The sequence below is a fragment of the Hypanus sabinus genome, chromosome 8, assembly GCF_030144855.1.
Source record: "Hypanus sabinus isolate sHypSab1 chromosome 8, sHypSab1.hap1, whole genome shotgun sequence".
NCBI lineage: Eukaryota > Metazoa > Chordata > Chondrichthyes > Myliobatiformes > Dasyatidae > Hypanus > Hypanus sabinus.
Genome location: NC_082713.1, coordinates 158,095,864 through 158,116,903, shown reverse-complemented (window position 1 = coordinate 158,116,903; position 21,040 = coordinate 158,095,864). Strand labels below are relative to the sequence as shown.

Below are 21,040 nucleotides of genomic sequence, written 5' to 3'. Positions count from 1 at the left end.
GCAAGAGGTACAAAATTTAAGGCAGATATGCAGGATAAGTTTCCTTCATACATGAAGTGGTGGGTGCCTGGATCTGACTGCCACATATAACAGTAGAAGCAAACATGATATGTGCATTTAAGAGGCTTTTGGATAAACACATGAATATGCAGAGAATGGAGGGATATGGATCGTGTACAAGCAAAAGAGATTTAGTTTAATTCGGCATCATGTCTGGCACAGACATGGTGGACCAAAGGACCTGTTCTTCTGCATGGTTTTCCATGTTCCACAACATGAACATGGCCTGAAACGTTGACTGTTCATTCTTCTCCATAGATGCTGCCTGACCTCCTGAGTTCTTCCAGCACTTTGTGTCCTTTGCTTATTGCTAGTTATAAACTTTTGAGCAACACACACACTAAGTGCTGGAAGAACTCAGGAGGTCAGGCAGCATCTATGGAGAAGAATAAACAGTCGGCGTTTCAGGCCAAGGTTCTTCATCAGGACTGGAAGGTAAGGGCGGAGAGAGCTTTAATGTTACCCTGGAGGTCCAGTATCTGCAAAATCTCTTTGTGTTTAAGATTAGATTTTTTTTTTTATTTTATCTAAACTCTCATTTGAAACGTGCTAGTTAATTAGGGGTAGTGAATGGCATAGACCGAGATTCAGCACACTGTTAGAAAATGCAAAACTACCTTACAAATGGAAGGCCTAGGAAGTGAGAGAATCGCAATCCTGAAGGTAGCTACAAGTGTCAAACCAGAATGACAGAGACTACCAATGACTATGTGAGTATGGCACTGCCATCAATCTTTGTATTGGCTACAGGATGATTTTCATATATTGTTCCACTTTGAAAGTGGCATTCTCTGACATTTTGCAGCCATGAGCAATATGAAAATGCAGCAAACTCATTAAAGCAAGCTGCCGAACCTGTGCATGTTTCAAAGTTAATCAGCTGTTTTAGGTTGATATTGAATGTGAGAAATTCAGCTTTTAAAATGGCAGGGTTGGGAGTCAGCATAAAAGTCATACAGCAGGCAAGCAGGCCTTTTGATCCAACTCATCCATGTCGGTCAAATTGTCTACTTCAGCTAGTCCCTATTCATAATCATAAAATAGTACAGCAGAGAAACAGGCCCTTTGGCTCACCTAGTCTGTGCCAAACCATTTAATCTGCCTACTCCCATTGAACTGCACTCGGACCATAGGTCTCCATACCTCTATCATTCATGTAACTGTCCAAACTTCACTTCACTTAAACATTGAAATCAAGCTTGCAAGCACCACTTGTGCTGGCAGCTCATTCCACACTCTCATGACCCTTTGAGTGAAGAAGTTTCCCTCATGGTCCCCTTAAACCTTTTACCTTTCACCCTTAACCCATGACCTCTGGTTGTAATCCCAACCCAAACTCAGTGGAAAAAGCCTGCTTGCATTTATCCTACCTATATCCCTCATAATTTTGTTTACCTCAATCAAATTTCCTCTCAATCTTCTAAGTTAAACAGTTTTGCATTATAGTTGACATTATTCATCAATCCAGGAATTCTGTGGTTGCACATTTGAATGCACTTTGTGCTTCAGCCTTTCAGCAATTGTAAAGGAACTGAGAATAAACAAAACAAATCATTCAGAATTTGATAGGCTGGAGATCAGAATAATTCAAAATTAACTTATGTAGCTGTAAAAGAGAGTTTACCATGTGTAATTCTGTTTTTAGTTTCTCCAAAGCTTTTGTTGCAATGTGATCCCTGGCTGATTTACACTGCCTCTGGAATTGAATAGACAATTCTTTTTAAAACTATGTATTTAATTTTTCATCATCATATCATAAACTTATCATAAATCTCTGTCCAAATTTCCATTATGGTAAACCTACCAACAGAGACATAGATATAAAATATATATTTCAAATATAAATATACAGTATACTCACGTACACACATACTTCATGTTTGAAAGCAAAAGACTGGCCACAAAAGTGCAGAAAGACAAGTAACAGGTTATTTGATAATAACGTTAATAGTTGCATGGAGTTAATTGTTGACAGTTCTCTTCTAACTGTCCAAACATAATATTGGCGATGTATTGTGAAACAACAGTACAGAAATGACTGTTGCTTATATTAGAACTCAATACTAAAAGCTGCATATAACATTTTTTTCTCTAGTGGACTAATACCTGGCTTTGCCTTTGATAAACTCCCTGCAAAAATGTATGGTACATTTGCTCTATTAAAGAGGCTATAAAACAGTAATTGATCCTGTATTAAACAAGGGACATATAAGGTTATCAGTCGGAATCTCTGGGCTGAACAGGTCATGATAAGCAATGGTTAAGAATCAGATATTCTTGATATGGTATAATACCATTTAACCATTTCACCATTATATTTGTCAGACCATTCTAAGCGATTCTCATTCTTATTTTCAAATAATTCCACAGCTCATCTTTGGAATCTTCTCCAGAGCTGCAACCCTCCAGGATAGTTTAAAGATAGCCTTCTGCAAGTGCTCAAGATTATCCATTCCACTGGTGGTGAGTATGTTCTCAACAGTCTAAGCCCCCCTGGCTCTGGAAATCCCTCTTTTAACTTCTCCATTTCACTACTTCATACCCTAAAGCAAGCACTTCGCCATACACAGCACTATCTGAATGCAAACAAACAATTTCTGAGAGTGCGACACTTCCAGGGCCCTTGGTTTGGAATTTATAACTGTGTGCCTAATATACATTTAGCCTAGTATTGCCACCAGTCACTGATCCCAGAGTGCTTTTGTCCAGTTGTGCAGTATGAAATAGCAAGATGCTTAGCTAGAAATGGTTAGACGTTGAAGGAGAAAACAAACTTACGCATTTCATCTTTGAGTTTATATTTTGGATGTAATCTTTGATTTTCTTCAGATCGTTTCTGACATCTTCAGGCACTGCTGGGATTTGCCCATATCTTTTTAGGAAAAGTCCATAGAACCTTAGCGCCTTCTTCAGAACACTGCATTTGCCGATGCTCTGTGAGGTGACAGCATGTTAGTTATAAACGTACATTTGTAACTAAGAAAATCTAATAGTTGCTAATGACTAATTAAACTTACTGTCATATTCACAAATTCACAGAACTGTGGTAGAATCCGTCCATCAGTCCCAGTAATCTGAAACAAAAATGTTGCATTTGGGAGAGGGAGGGTTATGTTCACCACATCATCACCATCAAAAGCTTAAACTACAACTGAGTTTTCTACATGCAGGGGACTTCCTATGTGTAAAGGCAATGCAAGATAAAGATATAACGGCACAATCTCCTAAAGAAAACTTGTACTTGTAAATTTGAACAGAAATTATAGAACTATCCTGGATGTTAAACGGAATCACCTTCTTAGTGACCCTTCTCACGCACGAACAAAAGTCCCTGAGCAGTTCATCGCGTACGTTTGGTTTGCACACCGATCGAAGGTTTCCCACAACGCCAGCGATGGACGCCAACAGGATCCAGGCGACCGGGGAGATCATTGTGGTATTGCCGGGCAACCCGGCTCACTTTCACCGCTGACGGCGGTCTGGAAACCTGACGCATCCTCTATTTATGCAGTGGGCTCGAGAATCCCCTGAATTCATTGGACATTCAGCATCACGTAGATCCTCGACCCGCGGCGAAGGGCGTGGGATAACTGGTTTAAAATTTCCCAAGTCTGAAAACTTTTTATTTTATTCTGGGGACATGGTGGGGAGAACCCCTTTCCTTAACTAGGTCACCTATATCAGCCTGCGTAGTGATACATCCCTGTTGCTCAAAGGGTGGTTTAGAGCAATGATAATACTCCTTGGTGTGGGTATCAGATAGTCATCTTGTTGCAGATAGAGAAGTGAAAGTTTTGTTTTATATTTAATTTTACATGTCGGGGAATTGTCAATAAGATCTTTATTCTGCGAGTGACTTCAGTGATACACTCAATCCCCATTTTTGCCGTGAATTCGCTCCTACTTTAACAGATAACACTTCGATCTCTCCGCAGCCTGTTATTGATGTGATAACTGATTATGCCGCTGTCTGTACTCAGCAAGTAGAGAAGTTCATTAGAAGAGCTCAAAATCATTCGAACTTTCATTGCTGGAGGGGATGTCCTGAGTCAATCGAAGAGAAATGTAATCACAGACTCCCGTTTTGACGCAAGACAACTACAATTATAAGGCCATCGATCAGTAAAGTCAGATAAAGTAAGGGGCGTTGATGATGAAACTGAGTGTGGTAGATTATGAGGCTTACAGTACATGCCATAGCATTTAAACACTGATTTGTAGCAGGTCAAACCAGGGGTATGACTTAGGTGAAGGGCATTGAGGTGCTAGGTGGAATGGAGGGATCTGAAAATACAGATCCACAATTTCTTGAAAGTTGTGTCACAGGTAGATAGGATCATAAAGAAAGCTTTTGGCACACTGGCCTTCATAAATCAGAGCATTGAATACAGGAGTTGGGATGTTATGTTGAAGTTGTATAAGGCATTGGTGAGGATGAATTTGGAGTATTATGATCAGGATTTCAGTTAGCTTGAAAGAATGCAGAGAAAATTTACCAGGATGTTGCTGGGACTTGAGAACCTGAGTTAAAGGGACAGGTTGAATAGGTTAGGACTTTTTTCCCATGATGTGCAGTAGAATGAGGGGAGATCTTATGGATGTAAACAAACTTACAAGGGGTATAGATAGGGCATGTCTATTTTTCCCCTGAAGTTAGGTGAGACTAGAACTGGAGGTCATAGTTTTACACTGAAAAGGTGAAATATTTAAGGGAAACCTCATGGGGAATTTCTTCACTCAGAGGGTGGAACAAACTGTCAGCAGAAGTGGCGGATTAAAATGCAACATTTAAGTGAAGACTGGATAAGTACATGGATGAGTGAGGCATGGTGGGCTATGGGCTGAGTGCAGTTCATTGGGACTAGGTAAAAAAACAGGTTGGCATGGACTGGATGGGATGAAGGGCCTGTTTCTGTGCTGTAGTCCTCTATGACACTATGACACAATAACTGATTGTAATCAAATAAAGAAAATACTGGCAATACCTATGTTGGGCAGCATCTGTGGAGAGAGAAGCAGTAAATGTTTCAGGTCATAAGTGGAAATAGAAACAATGCAGATGCTGGGAATCTAAAACAAAATAAGAAAAGGCTGGAAATACTCAACAGGCCCGGATGGATCTGTGGAAAGAGAAACAGTGTTAACGCTTTAGGTCACCGTTGAAAAGAAGACCAAAAATAAGGGAGAGTGGGATGTTTCATGGGTTACATCTGGGGTGTCCATGGGGGTTTGCTGTCAAGAAAAGGGTAATGAGTGAACGAGTACAGTTAGAAGATGAGAATACAGAAAAGGAGAATGTGGGTGTTGAGAAAATGAGACCAGCAGATCGAACTGTTCTGATCTAGCAACAGTCCAAGGTATCAAGATACATGAAGTTGTAGAACACAGTATTGAGTCCAGGACAGTACAATGTGCCCAGACAGAAAATGGGATGCTGTTGTTCAAGTTTGCATTTGGCCTCCCTGTGATAGTACAGAAGTAACAGACTGATCGGTCAGAGTGGGAGATCGATGAAGCTTCAGATCATCCCTGTGGACTGAATGCAGTTTGTCCATAAAGTGATTGCTCATTCTGTGTTTGGCTTCTCCAATATACAGAGGAGAACACGGTGAATACCAAATGCAGTACACTGGATTGGAAAATTATACAAGTTTATCACTGCTTCACCTGGAAAGACTGGGTGTGTTCTGGGAAAGAAAGAGGTGAAAGGCAGGTGGTGTTTCACCAGACATTGCAAGGTAAAGTGCCATAAGAAAGGAGATGATTGGTGGGACCAGAAGAATAAACCAGGAAGTCATTGTGAATTACCTCTGTGAACTGCTAAAACGGGGATGAGAGGAGAGGATGTGGTGGGATCTCTTTGAAGATGACAGAAATTGGGAGAATAATCAGTTGAATACAGAAGCTTGTGGGGTGAAAAGTGAAGCCCTTCCTCGATGTTCTGACACTTCCCTCTCCCATTGTTGAAAAGCTCTTGGCCACATGACATCCACTTTCAACACACAAGAAAGTCTGCAGATGCTGGAAATCCAAAGCTGGAACTCTAAAGCAATGCACACACAAAATGCTGGAGGAGCTCAGCAGGTCAGGCAGCATCTATGGAAGTGAATAGAGAGTTGACGTTTCGGGCTGAGACCGTGTGCTGAAAATGGGTCTCTGCCCTAAATATCGACTATCTACTCATTTCCGTAGATGCCGCCTGACCTGCTGAGCTCCTCCACCATTTTATGTGTGTTGCTTTCCATTTCCTACTCTTCTACTTTCATCCCCTCTCCCCCAGGATAGAACGAAGATAAAGCTTCCCTGGTTCTCTGCTTCCACCACACCAGCCTCCAAATGCAACAGATCTGTCTCGGCGCACTGAAACCTTCTGGGCTCTGCGACTTCAGGTAACTTGATCTCTCGAATTGTATATGTCATTTCTAATAATAGCTCAGTTTATTTCCCTTGTCTTACTGAACTTGTCCACCTACGTGGCGTTTTGCAACTCCCACAATCTTTTGTCTACATTCTATTCTTCATGTGCTATTCTTGCTAATCAAAGTGCAACTCTGCTTCCTCTCTTACCTCCACCTCTACCCTTCCTATAGCACCATTACCTGAGGTGACAGTCTTGTTCCTCCCTCACCTGTCTGCTTTCTTTATTAGTTTTTTAATACATTTTCTACATCGCTACAGATAAAAAAACCCCAGATCAAAATGAAGAACATTAATACAGTGCAAAAATAAACATACAATAATAATATAATACAAAAAAAGATAATTGAGAAAGCACCCAAATTGAAGACATGTAAAGTTAGTATCCTCCTCAAGCCCCGTAACAAAAAAAAACTCCAGACCAACCACAACACAATATAGAGAATGTAAATCAGGACAATCAAACCCCCAAAACTGTAAATACACTTAGCAACAGAAGATATTAATGCCTACTACCAAAAAAAAGGAGCTGAAAGCAAGGGACCGAAAAAAATCTTAATTAAGAGGAAGGTTATGAAAGTACTCAATAAAAGGTCCCCAGACCTTATGGAACTTTATATACGAATTAAGAACTGAATAATGAATTTTTTCAATGTCTAAGCAGGACATAATATCATTAAGCCATTGAGCATGCGTGGGCAGGGCAACATCTCTCCATCTAAGGAGGATTAAACGTCAAGCCAGGATAGAAGCAAAAGATAATATTCGACATTTAGTCGAACTCAGACGTAAATCTGTCTCACCCAAAAAACCGAACAAAGCAATTGAAGGGTTAGGTTCTAGGTGGTGAATCAGAATATACGGTAACATTATGAAGACATCTTTCCAAAATTTCTCCAAACTAGTACAAAACCAGTACATATGAATGAGAGAGGCCTCGCCCCTTTTGCATTTATCACAAAGAGGGCTAAAATTAGGGTAAAATCGAGATAGTTTAGATTTAGACATATGGGCTCTATGAACAATCTTAAACTGTAAAAGGCAATGGTGAGCACAAAGAGAGGTTGAATTAACCGATTTGAGAATCAAGTCCCAAGTCTCATCAGATAAGGAGATACTTAAATCATGCTCCCAAGCCATTCTAATTTTATCCACAGGGGCATGTCGTAAGGATGCTAATTTATACCTGTCTGCTTTCTGTCACTTCCTGCTATGCTCCTGCCTGTCCCATCTACTGAATCTGCTCTCTTTAACTTCTGCCTCAATCTTCTGATCTGCCTCACTTCTAGTTCAAAGTATATTTATTAACAATGTACTCATGCAGTAAACAACCCTGAGATTCTTTTTCCCACTGACAGCCATAAAACAAAGAAACACAATGGAAACCATTCAAAGAAAACATCTAACACCCAACGCACAAAGAAACACACAAATGGCAAAAAAGGAGTGAGAAACTGACTGTTAAATATCAAACCACAGTCATTCAAACAGTCTAGGAATGTTCAGTTCCGTTCAGTTCAATATAAGGCTGTGTCATTCATTGACTGCAGGCCGCAGAGCCAGTCAGCCCTGATTGAAATCATACAAAATAGCAATTAAAAAAAGGAGCAACCAGAGATCAGAAACACATCATAACATGAACTAGAGAGTCCAAAGCACAAAGTGTGTCAATTAAACCTTTCCCAAGACTCTGGCACCATCCTCCAGTAGCATCAAGCAAGAGGAAGAGAGAGACTTGTCAAAGGCAGGTGTCTTCTTCCAGGTGTAGCGAGCAAGAATGAGAGAGAGACAGGTCAAACACAGGCACTTCCTCCCTTCCCTCCTCAACTTAACGCCTGCCAGACTAATTTAAACCATCCTAAGTGGTTCTAGCAAATATCCTCACAAGGCTAATTCCTCCAATTCAGGAACAAATTTGTACAGGTCTCCACTGCCCTAGAAGAGATCTCAATGTTCCTGCCCCCTGCACCAGCCGTGCATTCATCTGCCGTAACTTCTTATTTTCACTCTCAGTAGTATGTGGCACTGGGATTCAAAGAATTCTACTCGAGGTTCTGCTTTTAAACCTTCTGCAGAACTCCCTATATTCACTCAGCAGTTCCTCTTCTCCCTTTCTACCACATCATCTGTTTTTACTTATAATGAAATATTCTAAAACAGCTTATGAGATCATTATCACGTGCTTCTTGTAGGAATTTCCTCTGCACAAAATGACTCACAATTGACTTTTTTGTTTAATAATGAGGTGGTGGGATGAAACATTAAAAATACATCATTGGCTGCAATACAAACAAGGAAACCTTTGTGTGAAAAGTGCAGAATAAATGTATTTTTAAGGTAAGATCATTTAATCGATTCTGAATTTCACTCTATTCTCATGCTTTGGACACCGTGATGTACCAGGGGAGGACAATTACATAGTTTCCAGAGTCAGCCGCACTACTTGGATTAGATACTACAGAACTGGTCAGCCAAGAAGGACACATATAAATGACTAAAAAGGAGCAGATACGGGGATGCAGAAGTTTGCACCGACACAGCACTGGTTTAAGTCCAAGCACTCATTCAACAGGTTCAACGTTCTTGCATCCTGTGTGGATGAAAGCCAAAGCTGCTGGAAGGATGAGTCACAACACCTTCAAACATCATTGGTTCTGGCCGTATCATATGACATAATCAATCATGGTTTTTCCATGACCATAATTGCTCTTGGCAAATTTTTCTGTAGAAGTGGTTTGCCATTGCCTTCTGTGCAGTGTATTTACAAGACATGTGACCCCAGCCGTTATCAATACTCATCAGAGATTGCCTGCCTGGTGTCAGTGGTCACATAACCAGGACGTGATAAGCACCAGCTGCTCATACTACTTTCCATCATTTGCTCCCTCGGCTTCATGTGACCCTGATCAGGGGTGCTGAGCAGGTTCTACGCCTTGCCCAAGGGCGACCTGTGAGCTGGCAGAGGGAGGGAGTGTCTCACACCTCCTCTGGCAGAGATATATCCCCACCCTGCCACCAACGTTATACATAAGGCTATTTGAAATATTTCAAGATAATTAACTTTTAGAAGAAATAGACAAAATGAAAGAGGTGGCAAGATGGACTTAGTAATAATAAAAATGGGATAAATGTTTGTATTGCAGCCAATGAGGTTTTTTTGTTGTCATAGAAAAGTGAGCAGTCTCATCCCCCCCCCCCACCTCATTGTAAAACAAAAAAAAAATTAGTGGGATTCCACTGAGATAGTAGACTCTAGCCTAAACCTAGAGGGTATATTATTAGCGTAAAGGGGTAAAAAAAAGTTTAAAGGGTATCTGAAGAGGAACTTGTTTCATGTAGATGGTGGTTGGAATCTAGAATGCACTGCCCAAGGATGTAGCAAAGGAGCTGCATCGGGAGATCAAGAGATCATGGTATGATAAACCTTTCTATAAACATTTGAAAGAATTTGATTCAACCTGCAAACAGATTTGTATCTTTAAACAAGACAAATTACCAAGATATGATGGATTGGTATTAGTAATGGTTTATTGTTGTCATCTGTACCACGATACAGTGAAAAGCTTTTCTTGCATATAGTTTATATATATATCAAATCATTACACAGTGCATTGAGTCAGAATAAGGTAAAACAATACCAATTCAGAATAAAGTGTAAGAGCTATTGAAAAGGTGCAGTGCAGGTAAATAATAAAGTGCAAGTTCATAACAAGATAGATTGTGAGGACGTCCATCTTATTAAAAAAAAGGGTCTATTCAGGAGTCTGATAACAATGGAATAGGAGTCATCCTTGGGCTTGGTGACATGTTCTTTCAGGATTTTGTATCTTCTGCCCAGTTGGAGAGGGATGAAGAGAGAATGCCCAGTGTTGATGTTCAATTAGAAAAATACGTTAAAAATATGACAGAAAGGACCTCCAGTGAGGCACGAGGCAAGATAGCAGCACAGCACTGAGCGCTGACCTTTAACCCTCCTTTTTTACATTCTTTAGGGCTCATAGACAGTCTTGATACGTCTGAGTTGGAGAAAGATCTAACTAAAGATGTGACCTCTCACATTCAACCCTTTACTTTGTAACATCTGTGAGTGGCACTTAGCAATGTCAGACACTGAATATTAACCGCCCCCCCCCTCTAGTACCAACAAATTAGAAAGGCAAAGCGGTTCTCATAGACAATCATAGCAAAGAGACAAGAAAAAAACTTGGTCAAACCATTAACCTATATAATTAAAACCATTCCCGTCTCAAATATAGTATAACACATAATCAGGACCCCAATAGCTCTCTTGCTGTTGCCTTAATAGACCGTCACTTTGGGATATTCTTGGACCAGTATAGTTAGAAACATTAAATTATGCTACTGGAAATGGTGCTTTCTATAGAGATCTAAACACAGCCCTGATCACAGTTACACCTAAGCCCAGTAAGGACTCCTTGGATTGTGCCAATTACTGTCCAATCTCCTTGATAAACACCGACTTCAAGATACGTTCCAAAGTCTTAGCCAGTAGACTCAAGACAGTAGTTGGGAAAATAATTAGCCCAGATCAAACGGGCTTTATCAGGGGATGTCTCGCATCTGATAATATTCACCGGCTCTTACACATACCGAGTGCAACACGTAAAATCCCTCCTGCCTGTGGCTTGCTGTTTCTAGATGCTGAAAAGGAATTTGATCGCCCTGAATGATCATATCTTTGGAGAGTTCTAAAGAATTTAAGTTTGGCAATAAATTTATTAATATGACTCAAACATTGTATGCTAATCACTCAGCCCGGGTATGTGTGGGGGAGGTTTCTTAGAGTTATTTGACATAGGATGGGGCATACGACAAGGACACCCTCTATCTCCTTTAATTTTTACTATATCTATTGAACCACTTGTACATTTAATTAGAAACTCTCCTCAGATCTCCCCTATTACAATAGGCACAACATTGCATTCGATATTACTTTAGGCAGATGACATATTCGTTTATATGGCAAATATTCAACAAACTCTCCCCTATGTTTTAAAAACACTGGAGCAATTTGGATTTCTTTCAGGATACAAAGTTAATTTGTCAAAATCAGCACTGATGCTGATTAATACAGATAAAAGTAAGGTGTCTCCCTCCCCAGACTAATGTTACAAATGAGGTCCTCTACTTGGGTATTAAAGTTAATACTTCCCTATTGTCTGTGACTAAAACAAATTACTCTTTACTTTTGAAAAAATGGAAGAAGATATTAATAGATGGAGACACCTGCCAGTGTCAGTCCCAGCCCATATATTAGTCATTAAAATGAACATCTCACCCCACATTCATTTTATCAACTCAATGATCTCACAGGATGTCGGCAAAAACTGGACTCTTTACTACGCTGCTATGTTTGGAACAGTAAACGACCCAATATAAAGTGGTCAGCTCTACAATTCAAAAAGTCGAATGGGAGATTGGCATGTCCAAATTCTAAGCTGTGTCACTCGGCATTTGTATTAAAAAGTCTTATCTATTGGATGGAGGAGGATAAAGTTTCGTCATGGAAAAATATAGAACAAGAGCTAATAGCACCAATAGGGTTGAAGGACTTTCTCCTTGTAGGTATGTCTTACAAAAAATGTGATTTGTATTACGGTCCAATTTTAACCCATATGCTACAAGTGTTTAGAGTAGCAGAAAAATTCCTAAAATTTAAAAGTGTATGGTGCAAATCATCTCCATCATGGAACAATAATCGGTTTCTATCTGGGGGTGGGAACCATTCACTAACAGAACTTGGGAGGATAAAGGTATTACTACTCTTCAAGATATCAATGGGGCAAGTACTATCCTTAGCTTTCAAGAACTGCTATCTCGATATAATATTGATAAACACTCTCTTTTCTTCTACTTTAGAGTAAGATCAGCTTGCAATGCCTACAGGGTTCCTTGGGGGTCAGATTTAAAGAACCATCCCATTTTAAGTTGGATACAGAGTGTTCCAAGACAGATAGTGTCATACATCTATGATAAATTAAATTCGCAGAAATATATGCCCACATCAGGAATGAAAGCCTGGGATAGGGTCATATCTGAATTGGGACAAGACTTAAACTGGGATGCGATTTGGGATCATGCTGCCAATGCTTCGTAAAACCTAAATCATCGGTATATACACTTGAAATCTTGTCATACAGCATATCTAACACCGAGAATTAGACATCAAATGGGACTGGTTCCTGACCCATATTGCTCGTTTTCCCCCCACAGAACCGTTGGCTCTTTTATACATGTTGTATGAGAACGTCCAGGGGGTTTGGTTTGTGGGGGAAGGTTATCAGCACTCTTACAGAACTAATGGGGGTACAATTACCAATGGACCCCGCTGTACATCTTCTAAATGATGACTCCCACCTTTCCCTTATGGAAAAAATGCGCAAAATCTGGCTGGCAGGCCTGACTACAGCTAAGAAGATTGTAGTCCAGCGTTGGAAACCTCCCCATGATATTTCAAGTACTAACTGGCTTCGGAGCTTTTTGGACATTTCTTACCTGGAATTATCATCAGCAAGAGTACATGATGCACGACCAAACACAATCTTAATGTGGACAAATTTGATATCTACCTTAAAAGATCTTCTGTTAAGATAGGAATGCTCTGTCTGTGTATTCTGTACCATTCAGTTGGGGCATGGAGAGTGGGGTGGGGATGAGAATGAGGGATGGAGAGGGATGGTGATAGGGTTGGGAGGTGGCTGGATTAAACAGTCAAAATGTAATCGACAACATTACATTACAGTTGTATTGAATGTAATTTGTTGGTGTTGCAATAAAAATTAGTGATAAAAAAATACGACAGTAAACGTGATGTCTATTATTTAAGAATTAGTGCAGAGATTTAATTAGCATTAATATACAGTATTTGAGTTATTAATGGGACTGAAACCCAATAAATTGTCAAGACTAGATGAGTTTGAGGAGATTTGCAATATCACCAAAGACTCTTGCAAATTTTTTTGGATGTATGGTGGAGATAATTTTGACTGCTTGCTTCACAGCTTGGTATGGAGTCCTCAATGCACTGGATTAAAAAAAAACTGCAAAGGGTTGCAGACCCAGCCAGCTCCATCACGGACACAACTCTCCACACTGCCGAAGACATCTTCAAAAGGCGGTGTCTTAAGAAGTCAGCATCCATCACCAAGTACACTTACCAGCCATGACATTCTTCCTTCTCATTACTACCATCAGGAAGAGGGTACAGGAACCTGGTCACCCTCACACTGAGAATTAGGAACAGTGCCTTTCCCTTGTTTGACCTGCCAAAGCTCTGTGATCTTTTTCTTGCAACTGTCTCTCCCCTCATGCCTCAAAGGCAGATTATCAGATTACCCATGTCCTAAACATGCTGGGATGATAGGCCAGAACATCCTAAACATTCTCCTTCATGTTTGTAACAATTGCTATTGCAGTGACACAGTTAATAACCAGGCAATGAAGATTAATCTTTGCAATTAATCCCAATTCAGTTATAGGATTATTATTTTAATATTTAAGTCCTTGTTTCTTACAAGCAGCTAAAAATTGACTAAATTAACCTTGGCCACTATGCTTACAAATGCAGACTGTCACCTTTAAAATCATTGTTGTGCCAGGAGCATGCTTGATATATAAGTGAAAAGAGCATGGTAGTGCATTGACAGTGGAGGTGAACTTCATTGCCAAATTATCTTTGACCACTTCCTGTATCTTAGAAATGAAGAGTTGGTTTCCTGAGATACAAGAGGTGATCACAGCTTTTCAGAGTTTGACCATGAACTTTTATTGTCAGAGTGCAATGTGGTGAAGGTGGAGTGAGTTGACAGACTTTGTTTCATGGAGGCTGAGTGTAAAGCGCATCCTCTTCTGTGCTTCCGTGGGTCCATCAAGGAGATTGAACACTGAATTATTCTGCCCATGATGATGTGCTGACCCACGTATATCTACTCCATGACAAATCTAACCTTTCCCTCCCTCACAGCTCATAAGCTTCCTTCTTCTTACATCCACATAGAGACTAAGAGAAGAGTCTTTTAAATGTCCCTATTGCTCCAGCCTCTATCACCACCCTGGGCAGTGAATTCCAGACACCCACCACTCTCCAGCTAAAAAAAATACCTCCATCTGACATCCTCCACTCACCTTAAACAGATGTTCTCTGCAACACACACAAAATGCTGGAGGAACTCAGCAGATCAGGCAGCATCTTTGGAAATTTATAGATAGTGGTCATTTTGGGCCAAGACCCTTCTTCAGGACTGAGAAGGAAGGGGGAAGAAACCAGGATAAAAAACTAGGGGGTCGAGGAAGGAGCTTAGTTGAAAGGTGATAGGTGAAGCCAGGTGGGTGGGAAAGGTCAAAGGTTGGAGAAGAAAGAATCGTATAGAAAAGGAGATTGGACCATAGCAGTAAGGGAAGAGGGCGGGGACCCAGGGGGAAGTAATAGGCAGGTGAGAAGAGATAAAAGGTCAGAGTGGGTAATAGAGGAGGGCGGGGGTGGGTGAGTTGGTTATCGGGAGGAGAAACTGATAGTCATGCCATCAGACTGGAGGCTCCCCAGACATAATATAAGAATACCCTCTCCAGACAGGGCAGCCTCACAAAAATTAGAATTAAAATGTTCAGCCACCAGGAAGTCTCGCCTGTGGTGGACAGTGCAGAGGTGTTTGGCAAAGCTGCCCCCCAGTTTATGACGCGTCTCACCAATGTAGAGGAGGTCGGATTGGGAGTACCGGGACAATAGATGACCCTAGCCGATTCATACGTGAAGTGTTGCCTCACCGGGAAGGACTACCTGGGGCCCTGAATGGAGGTGAGGGAGCAGGTGTATGAGCAGGTGCTGCTTGCAGGGATAAGAGCCGGGAGGGTGATTAGTGGAGAGGGACAAATGGACAAGGGAATCACAAAGGGAAGTGGAGAGTGGGGGAATGGGGGGAGGTAAAGTTATGTCAAGTTAAGTGGCCAATACAAAATGTATTCTGGTATTGGCCACTGCAGCCCAGGGAAATAAATGCTGGCTGACATTCTATCTAAGCCTCTGATAATCATATACACATCTATCAAGTTGCCTCTCAGTCTGCATAGAGAAAATCTCTAGCTTGCTCAATCTTTGCTCAGAAAACATTTTCTCTAATCTAGGCAGGATTCTGATAAATCTCCTCAACATCCTATCTAAAACTAGCACATCCTTCCTATAATGGGGTGACTGGAGCTGATACAATACTCTAAGTGTAGTTTCACCAGAGTTTTATATACCTTTCAGCTTTTGAATAATTCCCTGACAAATGAAGGCCAGGGCACCATATGCCATCTTAAACACTTTATCAATTGTGCAGCAACTGAGAGGTCTATGGACATGGACCCCAAGATCCCTCTGTTCCACCACACTGCTAGGAATCCTTGTAACTTTCCAAAGTGTATCTCTTAATAATTTTCCAGACTGAATTACATCTGTCACTTCTTGGCCCAAATCTGCATCCTGTCGATGTCCATTGCAACTTACAACAAACTTCTACAGTATCCACCACACCACCAAACTTCATGTCATCTGTACTTACTAACCCTCCCCTCCACTTTTTCATCCAAATCGTCTATAAATTTCACAAAGAGCAGAGGCTCCAGAACTGAGTCCTGAGGAACATAACTAGTCATGAACCTCCAGGCAAGAATATGTTCATCTGCCACCATCTGTCCGAATACACATAGCCACGTCTCTATAGGTCCCACGCCACATGATCTTCTGAATCGCCTACTAGGAGAAACCTTGTTAGACCTCTTATACGTGCACCACATCCACTGCTCTACCTTCATCAGTTTGTTTTGTCACCTCCTCAAAAAAACGCCATTAGACTTATGAGAGTGGATGGGGGTAGCAAACCAATATCTGAGAGAATGAAGTGCTTTGATAGGGAAGGAAACTCCCAATGTCCTGTCTCATTATCGTCCTCCTGTTGCTCACATGAACTTTCCCAGTAAAAGCCCCTCACAAAGTCATTCGGACCATCCCTAATAAGATTATGTGTCTCTTATACTCTATTATATTATACTATCTAGGAAAGATGTCAACAAAATAGAGAGAGTACAGAGGAGATTTACTAGAATGTTACCTGGGTTTCAGCACCTAAATTGAATAAGTTAGGTCTTTATTCTTTGGAGCATAGAAGGCTGAGATGGGACTTGATAGAGGTATTTAAAATTATGAGGGGGATAGAGTTGACGTGGATAGGCTGTTTCCATTGAGAGTAGGGGAGGTTCAAACAAGAGGACATGAGTTGAGAGTTAGGGGGCAAAAGCTTGGGGTAACACGAGGGGGCACTTCTTTACTCAGAGAGTGGTAGCTGTGTGGAACGAGCTGCTAGTAGAAGGGGTAGAGGCAGGTTCAATACTGTCATTTAAAAAAACTTGGATAGGTATATGAACAGGAAAGGAATGGAGGGTTATGGGCTGAGTGCAGGTCGGTGGGACTAGGTGAGAGTAAGCGTTCGGCACGGACTAGAAGGGCCGAGATGGCCTGTTTCTGTGCTGTAATTGTTATATGGTTATATACTCATAAATCATGTCCTTAAAAATCTTCTCCAATAATTTGCCCCTTACTGAACTTGTGCAGGTGATTACTATAGCATTATGTTCATTACAAGATTCCAAAGGGTCTCTGTTAACAGCAATGTACTACAAAGAATGTGATTATAATTAGTAAAGCAAATGCAACTCCGTTTGATAGAACCTATGCTGCACGTGAAGATTCCTTGGTTATTGAGCAGCTATTTTGCAAATAGATCTAAAAATATTGTGTAGGTTTTAATGCAAAGGTTCACTTGACAATGGTGATGCTTTCATTGTGTTTAAAAATAGGATCAAATTTGTATACTTCAAAAAAATCCACAGGCATATATAAAGCTGACTTTCGGTTTGACTGTGCAGAAGTTAGCAGAATCGCCTTTATCAAGGTGTTAATTAAAATTATATGTCGGTCAGCTGACACATAGTAGGAAATGTGTAGAAGTGTCCAGCTGCAATTCCGATCAAAACTGATGGTGAGACACTAATATTTAATTGAAGCATGCACAAACAGACCTGAAGTACCTGGAACAATAACGCTTTCTCGGTAAAGAAAATCACACAACACACACCCCTGGTCCACATTCTAATACTGTGCAATTATAAGTTAACTGCTTCTGCTATTACTGATGCAAACTGAGCAAAATTTTGCCAACATGTTCACTCAAACTTTTGGTTGCAGTAGTCTTCCCATCCCAATACCTTCCGTTTTAAGTCCATGTCAATTGTGAATTTCCTGGATATAACCTAGTTTCCTCAACACTTAGAGTGAAAAATAATGATACAACTTAAGGTGCTACCTGCCTGATCTGCAGATTTTACCTGTGAGCTTGTGTGCAGGGGCAGACTACAACTTTAGGGGCATGGTTGAGGGTGGCAAGCCAATGTCTGAGAAAGTGAAGTGCTTTGATAAGAGTTGCAGCTCCCATTGTCCTCTCTCACTGCTCACATGCATTTCCTAGTAAAGGTGAGCTTCTAAGGACTATGTTGCAGATCAATGGGACACCGAGTGGCCAGGGCTGAGGTGTCGTGCATTGTACCTAAGATGACATCCCAAGTCTCAATATGTTGGGACAGCCTGCATGAACTTATCCATAGGATTGCCCCTATTGATTTTGCATGCATTTGGCCTCTCTTCCAGTGGATGCTAAAATCATTGCAACAGGTTGCAACACGCAGAAAATGCCAGAGGAACTCAGCAGTTCGGGCAGCATCTATGGGGTAGGGGATAAACAGTCAATGTTTCAGGCTGAGACCTTTCATCAGGACTGGAATAGAAGGGGGAAGATGCCAGAATAAGGTGAGGGGACGGTAAGGAGTACAAGCAGGCAGGTACTAGTGAAACTAAGTGAGGGAGCAGATGGGTTGGTGGGATAGGGGTGATAAATTAAGAAGCTGGGAGGTAATAGGTGGAAGAGATAAAGGGCTGAAGATGAAGGAATCTGATAGAAGAGGACAGTGGACTATGGAAATAAGGAAGGGGGATGCACCAGAGGGCAGTGGTGAACATTTGAGGAGAATAAGAAGGGTAAGAGTGGAACCAGAATGGGGATTGAAATAAGAGAGAAGGAGGAGGCAGGGAAAATTACCAGAAGTTACAGAAATCAATGTTCATGCCATGAGGTTGGAGGCTACCAGACAGAATATGAGGTGTTGCTCCTCCAACATGAGCGTGGCCTCATTGTGGCAGGAGAGGAGGCCTTGGATGATACGTTGGGACAGGAATGGAAAGCTGAATTGGAATGGGTGGTCACCTGAAATTCCTGCCTTTTGTGGCATTTGAGGGTGTTCAATGAAATGGTCCCCAATCTGCACTGGATCTCATCGACGTAGAGGAGGCTGCACTGGGAGCACCAGATATATAGATGGCCCAAAAAGACTTAATGATGGAGCAAAAAAACACTTACTTAGTTGTTCTTGCAGAAATATACTGTTCATCACCAGCCCTTGATATGTAGCATCTGTTTCTAGAAAAGTTTCAGTCGTTCTTTACCTTATAAAGTGACATTTCCACTGATGTCCACAGCTCTTGATCTCTTATGTAAGTCATCAGTCCCACCAAATATAAGTATTAGGTATGAGGCAAGAATCCCTGACATCCATACATCATGTGACAACTCTGCAGAGATTTAAGACATGAATTAAAAGTTGTCAAGTTAAGAAATCTTAAGATTATCATGAAGTAAATTATCACTTACTCACTGCTGGCATTGTCTACATGATTGTCTACATGTCTACTTGTGTTATCTGCAATATGGTTGAGCGTATCCAAGTACCACGTAACCCTTGATCTATCTGCCTCCAATATCCTTGCATTCTGACATCACTGAAGCAACATCTGGATGAGCAATTGGATCACCAAAGATTGGCAGACTAAGGACAAAGTGTTGTTAACAAGATTAGTATTCACAGATACATGATGGTTGCCATAGATATTGCAGACCAGAGTGTGTATCACTGCTGTGTGACTCCGTGCCGAAGAAGGAATCTGACGGGAGAGGGCAGTCAGCCATGGGAGGAAGGGAGGAGGAGCAGCACCAAAGACAGCTGATGAGCATTTGAGGAGAAGAGAAGGAATAAGAGCCAGAAAGGGGAATGGGAAAAGAGACAAGTAGGAGGTGGGGAAAATTACCAGAAGTTAGAGAAGTCAATGTTCACGCTATTAGGTTGGAGGCAGGTGTTATGTGCAAGGTGGACAGAGGGCTGTTTCTGATTCTCTGCCTCTATGTAGGATTGGGTTTTTTTCTTTTTGTGTAAGAAGGGAAAGCAGAAACTTGTGTGTTCAAGCAATGGCATATCTTGACTGGATGTATGGAGAACTTTGTTGGAGGTGACAATGGGAAAGAAACATAGCATTTCTTAAAGATGAGAATAACTATTGTAAAGTGGAGATATAAATGAGCAAGTGTATAGACAAAGAACTAGTGTTTGGAGTGATGCACTGAAATAGACTTTGAAGTGCAGATTAAGGGACCTGGAGCACCATGCACATCAGGATAGAGGTGAATGTGCCAATGTATTCACCTTTCCTAATCTGAGGAAGTCATTAAATAGCTTTCAGCTCTGAATCAAGGAGATCCTCTGCTCACTTCCAATGTAACATTCAGCCATGTTTTCTTTGTTGTCACCAACAGACATTTTCCTTCTGTTAACTGTTCTTAATTCCTCCAGCACAAGTTCAAATGAGGACCCATTTAATCCAGTGCCAAACTGACCTCATTTACACTCTGTCTGAGAAGCCACCAAATATCCTATTTGCAGTTATCCTTAAAACAATAATATAGATTTGTCAACATGCCCACTTACTGACTTTGGTTAAGAAAGCTGAAAAAACGTTAATATGAATGTTAAGATGTCACTGATCAAGCATACTACATAATTTTTTGAGTTTCTAGCAAACAATCCCTCCTTTCCTGGTTTGTCAGAACATTAAAGTTTACTCACAAGATCTAAGCTAGAAATATAAATTTTAAAAAGTATATGTTAAATTCAAAATAATGTAAAAGTGAAATAAAATAAGGAAAGAAAGAGAAATTTAGGAGATAAAGTAAGAGAAAATGTTAAAATATATATAAATCGAACTGATTAATGGAGTAACACTCAAAGAGCAATATTCAATTTTCAGACACAAATGCGAAATTATATTTTTTATGGAAGTCTTTTTTCTCTTGCAGAATGAAGCTAAGTAGTGGCCTAAATAAAGTTTTTAAGATTACAAAAGACTTTGATAGATGTATGTGAAATATGGGTAAGTGAAAAACTATAAGTCAAAAGTATCAAATAATCATCAATAAATTAGAAAAGGAAATAATTGAAAACTTCCCCAACTCGAGAGCACTCAGAACCTGATATCCTTTATTAATGGGGAATGTTCAGGTAAAAACATGAAATTAAATAATAAGATGGGAAAAGTAGATGGTAATAGCGGTTTGCACTAAAGAACAAGGATGAAAGGGGGTTTAAGCAAAGCATAATATTGATTGCCTGGTTGATATTATACAGC

The 21,040-nt window shown here is 40.6% G+C and overlaps 1 long non-coding RNA gene across 1 annotated transcript; it reads left to right on the top strand.

Moving 5' to 3' along the window:
* Positions 1 to 2,427: 2,427 nt before the first annotated feature.
* Positions 2,428 to 13,059, top strand: LOC132397831 (uncharacterized). The gene is made up of 3 exons (XR_009513463.1): positions 2,428 to 2,523; positions 6,341 to 6,449; positions 12,712 to 13,059. It is a non-coding gene; the product is annotated as an uncharacterized LOC132397831 (long non-coding RNA).
* Positions 13,060 to 21,040: the final 7,981 nt, after the last annotated feature.